The following is a 10,176-nucleotide window of genomic DNA, read 5'->3' as shown; positions in this document are numbered from 1 at the left end:
AGAACACTTTCTCCATAAAAGCATCAGATCCTGGTACACTAAACAAGAATCTTTCTATCTTATAAATATTGGCACTTAACGTTCTGGTACAGCTGAAAGGAAATTTAGGCAACTCGACACATCACTACCGTCCTTGTTCACACTTTGAAGTAAGTTAATCCTGAATTCAGAGAATTCTTCATACAAGCATATCTTCTTTCCAGATATTGAAGTGAAATACAGCAAAAGCCATTGTAATTTGCTGACACTTTTTTGAAAGTAAGGAGATAATTCAATAGTTTCTTTGCCTTACAGCCATTAAAACCATCCTTCTGCCTCTGTTTAAGCTTATCAGTTAAAAGACGCTCAAATAACAGCCTTGTAATGTTCTGTTAACTATATCCAACAGATTTCCAACATTGCTCACAAAATGGAGATATATTTCTGGCATGAGGTCTTGTTCAAAGTGTTCATTCAGAAAAACTGATCTCAAAAATTTTGGACGCTCATCAGTACTTTGGAAATATCTCTTGATGGACGGCATCCCAGTTCAGAAGAAACCTGCTTACAGCTGTAGTAAAAGAAAACCATATTGTGGGGACATATATCAGTATCTGTCCATTCCAGTTCCATGAACTGGAAAAAGGTTTTAGTTCCTCTGTCCTTTGTGCAGAAACCGTGAAATTTTTATAAATTTTTAGACCTATATTTTCAACATCGATATCGAATTTATCCCTAGCATTCCTAATTGCATTGTGGAGTAAATGATTAGTGGTGCATTTGCCTTTACAATTTTTTTATTCTTATTGAGAAGCGACGGAAAACTGATTTATTCGTGCTGAAATTGACGCTTGCATTATCAGCACTGTATGAACAAATCTTATTTACACTCAGCTTGTGCGTATCTAAACTTCGTAATAGCAAATCAGTCACACCAGAAGAGGTTTCATCTGCATTTTCAATGAAACTAAAAAGTTTGTTTTGTACTCCTTTCAGTGGGTCGAAATAGTGAATGCAAATAGAAAACATGTTTCTGTCGCCCGTATTTGATGGGGCCGTTGCCAAAGAAGAAAAAAAAAAAAAAAAAACTGAGGTTTTTTTTAAGACTCTTGAAATGTCTAAAATGCCATTCACACTTTTCACCATTTCCGCTTTTGCAAGTGCACAAGAAATCTTTGAAGCAATTGCAGAATCTTTGAAAATGTGTAAAACGAGCTTATTTCCGCACTCCGAACTGGAATAACTGTGGCAGTATTTCACTGCATGATACACCAACGGCAATTCACTTGCAGCGACATTATGACGTTCCATTGTATTCCTTTTACTTACGAAATAATTCTGCAGTTTCTTTGCTTCAACACCAAATTCTTTTTCAATGCGTGCCCCTTACATTCTGCGTGTTGGTGGAAGTCGTTTTGTCCGGCATGAGAAATGCTAAAATCCTTTCTGCGTAGAACACAAAATGTCCGATATTCGTTCGGTCCCGGTTTAACCGAAGAAAACGTATTGTCCCAAATCTTCAGATACACTTGAGTGTATTTAGATTTCAGTTTTTTCTTTGGTGGAGCCTTATGCGAATCCTCAATTCCATGTTCACTCACACTAAAACTTATTAAAACAGCCATTTTACTACACAGGTAGGTAAACTGCCTTGGTGAAAATACGAGAATGTATACTTGCCAGTTGGTATCGAAATAAAATCGGTGAATCGGGAATGTGCCTCGCTCTGTCTACAGGTGAACAGAAAGTGGTAACATTGACAATAACGCTTAATAATCGTAACATGCTACGCAACGATGGTTTGTGACTTCCGCAGTCTGTTCGAGTTACACCGCCCATGACGTGCGAAAGGAAGGGATAGTGATTGTTACTGCGAAGCGACAAGAATAAGTGGGGAAGTATCTTTCTTTCTTGTACACTGCTCCCAACGCCTCCTCAAAATAATCTACGGTAGAAATGACACACGAACGTAACAATGTTTTCCGAAAGTGCATTATAGGGACTTTAACGTTCATATGTGATACTCCAGTGTTGTTCCGGGACATTTTCTCGTGTTGCGAGACTGTGGCTATACAAAAGTCTCGAGTTTCAGGTTCCCCGTCAAAACGGGGAACATGATGTAATCAGAGCGACATTTTGCAGTCTGTACGTGTACTTTGACGTGTGTGCGTCATTTTGCACCTGGCCACAATGGAGACAACAATGAAAATAATAGAAGATTTACAAGCTTGCCCTTGTCTTTGGGATGTGACATGTGGGGAATATAAAAACAGAAATATGAGGAGGGATGCTATGGAATCTCTAGCTAAAAAATACCAGATGTCACACCATGAATTGGAGAAGAAAATCCACAATTTAAAATAACACTTTAGGCGCGAACATAAAAAGTTATCCGAGCCGAAAAAAAGTGGTTCGTCCCCCAAAAAGTGCAACTGGTTTGGATACAAACCATTACTGTCTTTGTTACAAGGAACGGAATCCAGAGGAAGCCGAGGCACTGATTGTGATGAAGCGGAAGAAGAAACATATACCGCAGTAAGTGAACTTTATTTAACAATTTACACAGTCATTTTTTATTCTTACCTCAAGTATTTTGTATATTTGTATCTTCTATAGTATTTTAAAAGTAATTTACCAAAGTTTTTAAATTTATTTTTAACTTTATTGACATCAGATAATTATTTTCACTGGCAATGAAGGAAAAATAATTAAAAAATTAATTACCCAGCAAATATGTGCCATTGCCCCTATTGTTTATTGTTTTGCCAAGAAACCGCTCCTGCTGGAGATATAAAATAATCTTTGAATTGCCGGTTGGTGTGGCCGTGCGGTTCTAGGCGCTTCAGTCTGGAATCGTGTGACCGCTACGGTCGCAGGTTCGAATCCTGCCTCGGGCATGGATGTGTGTGATGTCCTTAGGTTAGTTAGGTTTAAGTAGTACTAAGTTCTAGGGGACTGATGACCACAGATGTTAAGTCCCATAGTGCTCAGAGCCATTTGAACCAATCTCTGAATTCATCTCGAATTTTGTGCACATCAGTAGGTGCTCTTACAGGAATACTCTGCAATTTTATTAGTCTATTTGGTGATTCAGATCTCCGCTGTCCTTCTATCAAACTTCCGTCAATGTCTTCTAAAGCAAACGATCCTGGAGGAGTATAAAACTTCCTTGATTCACAATTTCGTCTTAGGAAGTTGTGCAGATAAATACATGTCATAACCACAGATTCTACTTTACCAGGATCCAGTGCAATAGGTTTTAAGAGCACTCTGAATTTGGAACTTAAAATGCCAAATAAGTTTTCAATAATGCGTCGAGCTCTACAAAGCCTGTAATTGAAAATCCTTTCTGCCGATGTTGAACACAATCGTCGGCCTGGATAAGGTTTCATCATATGGGTGGATAATGCAAACGCATCATCTGCTACAAATACATAAGGAACAGGGGTAGATCTGCCTGGCAATGCTTTATCTGGGAGGATATTTAGTTTCTTTTGCACCATTTTCTTGTACAAAGATGTACAGTTTAAGACACCACCATTCGATATTCGGCCCTGACATCCCACATCAGCATATATAAAGTTATAATTGGCGTCACCTACTCCAAGAATCACAATGCTGAAGTTTCCTTTATAATTGAAATACATGCTGCCACTGTTTTCTGGGGCCACTATCTGTATGTGTTTGCCGTCTATACTACCTAAACACTGAGGAAAGTTCCATCTCGTTGCGAATTGTTCTGCTATTGCTGTCCATTCGGAGTTAGATTTTGGCATCTGAAATATTAAACAAAATACAATAACATTAAAGCAATAAAAACAAGTAACAGCTGTTAAACAAAAAAAGTTCAATGAAATTGTTGGTTTTTCCCTAGGAGGATAACGACAACGGAACAGAAGAAGAGAGATATGAAGAACGACAGTCCACTCTACCAAAAGAAGAATTCAGAAGGCCAAAAGGAGGAAGAATGCAGATCACGATGTTGATATTGCAAGGGATACCGTAAGCTGCATGAAATTTTTAACAGAGGCCGTTAGGAGCCGAGATGAATTTGCTGTTTACGGAGTGCATGTTGCTAATAAATTAAGAAACTGCGGTAGAAGTCGAATCGAAATTTCCTTAGCCCAGCGTGAAATTGATGACATATTCTTAAAATTGGAAATGGGAATGTACAGTACGATAGGATATTCACCCCACGTCGGGTCAAACCAGTTAAGCCCACTTCAAATAATTCCACCTCCATTTCATTCTTCACCATCAACATCTCATAGTACAGACTGTTCCTTTACACCATCAACATCTTCGCAAGATCTGGAACCTCCTTCTCAAAATGAAGGGACCAGAGAAGACCAAACCATAGAGGTTTTTTTTTGAAAATTTCAAATCACTGTAATTTAAAAAAATGTCAAAATTGTATACCTGTAATTAATTCATTCTTAAAATAAAAAATGTAATAAACAAAAATTGAGTTACTTCTTACCTTTACAAACCCTTTCAGTGAAGTAATCATGACTTCACAGACTTCTTGAATTATACTTGACATTGATTGTTTTCACACTCGAAAGGTGTACATCAAGCTGGAAAATGATTCGCCGCTAGCAAGGAACCGGAGGGTGATAGCTAGCCAGACTGAGACTGGAATGATTTCCCTAAATATAGTATTTTCTTTCGAAATCTTTTCTCCAACCAATTGCAGAAGGGTTTCGAAATCGGTAGGGCTCATTCTGACAAAATTTCTGAAACCAATGCCATCTTCTAGCTTCAGTTTTTCAAGAAGATTCAAAGCTGTAGTAACTCCACCAGAAAATAAATTCCTCGTCCAGTACCGTTTAGGTTTACGCTTTTTGCTTCTTAACAACATTAAATTATTTTAACAGAGATGAACAGCACAAACAGCTATTTCTTGTGACATAGCGGTCTGTTCTGATTTCTGTATCGCAACTGGCATCGTACATGTGGACGCGAGACATTGTTTAGCGACAGTCTCGAGACATTGTATTACGACTGTCCCCATACAAAGTCCCGCGACCTTGTTGCTAGGTGGGTACGCGTCTTAATGTAAACAAACGCAAACACGATGATTGGTCAGAAGCCGTAGCACACGTACACTGGTGTTGTTGCGCCTTGGAAATAGGTCCTATTTATGTATTGGATATATTATTACTAAGTTGCGTTAAATGAAACTTTTAGGTATTCAAATTATTAGCAGCCATCAACGTTTTTGTTAATCACGTTTATTTACGTAGTTTTTATTACAAAAATCATGTACAGTCACAGCCTCTGCACTGTTGTGCTCTGATTGTCGCGCTGTTAATGCGGAGTATGAAAACGACTTACGCTGTTTCCTATTCCGTAGTGAAACACACGTGTGGAACACGTTTAAAAAGTGCCGAGAAATATGTTGTTCTTAATGTTTGTCATAAATTTACAGAGATAATCGGCATTGAAGTTGTCCAAGGTATTGTACTAACTTATTGCAGTAAATGGTTCGCTGGTTCAAGTCTCGCCCCAGTCAGTTTTCTTTTTCTCGTTCAATTTGAAATACCTACATCTCGTAATTGTAAAATTCATCATCATTTTTATGAATAATGCACGTCTTCTTGTTTTGAATTACATATTGCACGCGAATTTCCTGTTTTCATTTCAAATATAAATTCTAAATTATCGATATTTTATGACAGACTGTTAATAAAGATTGCTTAAATTAAGAAAACACTAAAATTTAATTTTTTAAGGCAAAAATGAGAAAAACTAAATACTCTTTATTTGGACTATGTTCATTGTTTTATACCACAGAAACAGGAAAAACAATCAGTTTCACAGTATGGAAAACACCATACAAATGCTGCATTTTTACATTTGCCACTATACAATGCGAACCCAACAGAACTGATCTGGGGTCAAGTTAAGGGATTTGACCCGAGAAATAAAAAGACTGTTAAGCTGTCAGACGTACTGGAACTAACGCACGCAGCTTTTTCACATGTCACTGCCGAACGCTGGTGGGATATAGAACAGCACGTCGTAAAAGAAGAGGAGAAAATGCAGCGTCTGGATGGCTTCGTGGATTCTGTTGTTGATCGACTCGTTACCAACGTAGCAGATGCCAGTTCCAGCACTGAAATGTATTTCTCGGATTCGAATAAGGAAGGAGCTAAGAGATTCCAGACGACTGACTGTAATTAATACCTTCACTGGCTTAGAATTCAACAGTACAGTGAAATCCCTGCAGTATGCTTTTGCGTCACACGTAGCTTGCTCAGAAAAATTACCCTGTGTTTGAGTTAGGAATTTTCATCACTCTTGTTTGTAATTGGAATACTATGTCAGGTGATAAAGAGTGCATTTTATGCTTTCCGTCTGGTCATCTAAGAAGCGCGCGGTAGTGCTGGAGTTTGCGGAATGTATTTCGTTATCTTTAAAAATTAAATGACATTCAACGCTATATTGTTACTACTTTTACGTCTGAACTGCAACTGCTCACATCATTGCAGGCTAGTTGGACCGCTGGTTGACTTAAAGTGCGCGTCATTTATGTTGGCGGCCGAGTTTAGGTTCGTTCTGCGCATCTGACGTCACAAAACACATTCAGCCAATGAACAGAGATCGACGTTGCCACATCTTGACTGCAGTGCAGAGCATGGACGAGTGTCTTCAGTTTTAGAAACGTTCAGTCATAAATAAAGTAATAGAACAAAAGCAATGTCTTGATAGCAGACATTATTTTATAGAAAGTTTGGAAAAAGCATTCTTTATACCAATTGCTTCATATTCTATTAATTAATTAAACCAAACAAGCAATATAAGACTCCTAATTCAGGCGATAGCAAGGAAAGGTGTTTGTATCACTCTAACGAACCACTTTTTCGCAATAAAGAACAGCGGTAATTGTTTATTTCCTATTGTACTTCGACGAAGCGTGAGTAATTCATAGTCATACCAACAGTGTTTGTCAGTATTTTGCGTGACGTGTTATAGTCCTCTTGGCGCTATGTAGTCAGACGAGGTGCGTTAGTGTAACGGTTAATGTGCTGGGCTGCTACGCGAAGGGTTATGAGTTCAAACCTATTTCATTATTTAAAAACAATATCGAAGTCCCTTACTTCACGAATTATATTTGTTTGAATGCAATTTTTTGAAATTTCTAGTGCTTTGTCTCTTCATTAACCCTTTCGCTGCTGCAGACACATGCTCCTCGCATTCCGCGCTGTGCGCGATTTTGTCATCACTGCACTGCCCGCCTGTGCAGACACATGGTGTTCCCACTGCTTTGACACACTTATCATTCGATTTCACAAAAACTATTTGGCTCAAAAATTTGATTTTTACACGTCTTCTTGACTGATACCTTCCCCCCCATAAATGACTTAATTTTGTTCGATGTTCACCGCAGTTATTATGCAGCATTAAATGTAGTAAACCATTGCACGAAATTTTGAAGAGTTTGCAGAGGTAGAAGTCCATAGTGTATACTTTCCGTATGGTCGATTTTAGTTGCCACAGTGTTGAGAATGAAATGTGGACAGGATACCTAAATTTCATATAAAATTTACTGTATAACAATATCTCATTTAATTTAAGTACGACATAGGTGTCGTATGTAATATTGAGAAATATTCCGTCTTTCGCGACTGTAATAAAAGTATTATTTACACCGAACGCGTTTGGCTTTATTTTAAAGCACTTCAATCAAGGAAAGGTATGGTACATACACAATGGTACTCTTTGTAGCAGCGAAAGGCTTAATGCGGCCGTGGTGGCTTTACTTCATAAACTGCGCGCTCCCCCCTACACGTAAGCTTGCGAACTATGCTATACTATGGCGCTGCTTCTATTGGCGCGTGCGTCGTGTGCAACTGGCAATGCAGCAATCTCCCGCGTCTGGGCGGCCATGCGCGAGCCGCCAAGATAAAAGAATTGAACTATTGTGCTGTCCAAGTTTAATGCGCCGCTAAAGCTGTTGTGCCTCACATTATCGATCAGTCAATGTGCTTCATTGACGTATTGACATCATAAAACGTATCCTCATGATCGTTCTTAACTGTACTCGTCACAACTTGGCTTCCACTCCACGTGAAACTAAATCCAAAGAGATTCAAGCGAACGCGGAAGAATACATGGCTTAATGTTTACATCAGCTTTATTCTTATGATGAACAGGGTATAGTAAGGAATATGATCGCGCAGATCCGGGAGTAATTTTTTCGTCGTCGGCATGTTACTGTCGGCAGGGAAGTTTACAGAAATAATAAATTTAGCGATAAGCAATCCGCTCTGCTATTCGCAGGCATGTTACGTCGCCAAGGAACAGCGTATTCACTTGTAGGCAGTTGGGGGTCATGACTATGTGAAGTTTCTAACGAACAACATCGTTTCTCTTACCACATTTAAATGTAAAATGCTTTTCTGCTCCTAGACTATTAATTTTTTAGTTACAGCCGATGCTAACTGTAGATTAATAGCAGTTGACGTGGAGGTTATGACAAGCAGTAGATGGCGAGAAATTTAGTGCAAGTGATTTATAAAATAATTTTTATAAACAACACGGGTTGTTGACGTACATATGGGACTTTCGATGTCCATCGCAAGAAATCGCATCCAACGATCGTACGAAACAAGACTCGGAGCTACCGTGCAGCACTGTTCAGCATCGCTCTGCTCAGCCCGCAGTCTAAGCGTGCACCTCGCTATGTAACTGTTGAAACCAAGCTCCCCCCCCCCCCCCCCCCCCTTTCTCGCTCATTACACGATATCAGCTTCCATTCCACTGTCATCGCTCGGTTCGGCTCGACATCGCATTGTATTTCATGGGGGGAGCAGTGAAAATTTAAACTAAGCTTCCAATTTTTTTAATTGTTCAGTGGAGTTACTATAACCATCAAATGGACATCAGGAAAATTTTTAATAAAGGTGAGTTTAGTTACATTACCTACTTCTTTGCTCGCGTTTTTTAAGAGGCAGGATGCTTAACTAAATTTTATTTTTTGTGTGGATATTATTTTATTATACTATAATCTCTGAAGCAATAATAGTGGTTATTAGTATTCGATGTTCTCTATACAAACTGCGATATGGTGCATAAACAAATGCATGCTATTTATGCTGGAACAGCTCTACTGACATGTTCAACGAATAATGTATAATGAAATGTGACTCGAAATATCTTGAGTGTGTTACAACAGCAAATTACTTTCGTTCCAGACATAAATTGATTGTTACTTGAATTACAAGTCTGTCTGCTTCGTGTTGCATTTACTAAACATCATAGGAGTGTAAATGATGTGAATATATTAACAAGTTCACAAATAACAATAATATCTGATGGCTCACGGCCAGATGGAAGTAATAACTTGGCGATTGAAACTTATTATAGGGGAGAGTTGCCTTAGTTGGACCACATTCGTATTTCGCTATGTGTCGATAACTTAAAACCTTCAAGTTGGTTATACTGGTGAGAAATGCTGTCAAAGTCGTGTGGCCCAAAGGTCAATTGACCCTACCCAGTGAAGCAAGAATATCTGCCATTGTTATATTTTCTTCATCTTTGTTATAAGTACTGTGTTACAAATCAAACTTCTGTATAGGCAGTATAGTTCGTAAGTGCCTTTCATTAGTCAATAACTAGACATCGCAAATTAGAATTTAATTTTGTATGTTCCCGTAGCATTATCATGTTCGTTCAAGCGGCTGCCAAAGAGCTACTTTCGAGCGCTAGAAAACTCGTTTCTGCTAATGCGCAGCTACGATGACGTAAAAACCCGTGCTTGGGGTTTGCTCTGCTCATACGCTTCTTATTCCAATTCTGTTTGGAATTTCGTTCCTTGGTCACTTGTAGTGCTAGTTGTCAACCCACAATTTGTTTCTACGGCCTGCTGCATTCCATTGTTCCAAAACTAATATGCCGTGCTTGGCAGTTCTATAATATTGCCGTACTAAGAAAATGCCACGCTTAAAACACTGATGCTTCAAAGATCTGTCAAAAGGATGTAATTATTGGTGTAACTTGCAGTTACAATTGGGAAAGGAGACGGAGATGTATAACTATGTTACTTTCAATATATTTCTGTTAACAGTTCTGAACAAAGCTACCTTTTAAACTTGTACATCATGAATCCTACGATTACATTTATATATTAGTCATAAAATACCTCCAGAAAGCACTTTAAAGTATACTGTTCTAGCCGAACGGAAAATTGTT

This window comes from Schistocerca piceifrons, chromosome 7, assembly GCF_021461385.2.
Source record: "Schistocerca piceifrons isolate TAMUIC-IGC-003096 chromosome 7, iqSchPice1.1, whole genome shotgun sequence".
Taxonomy (NCBI): Eukaryota; Metazoa; Arthropoda; class Insecta; order Orthoptera; family Acrididae; genus Schistocerca; species Schistocerca piceifrons.
Note: the sequence above shows the minus strand (reverse complement) of the source record.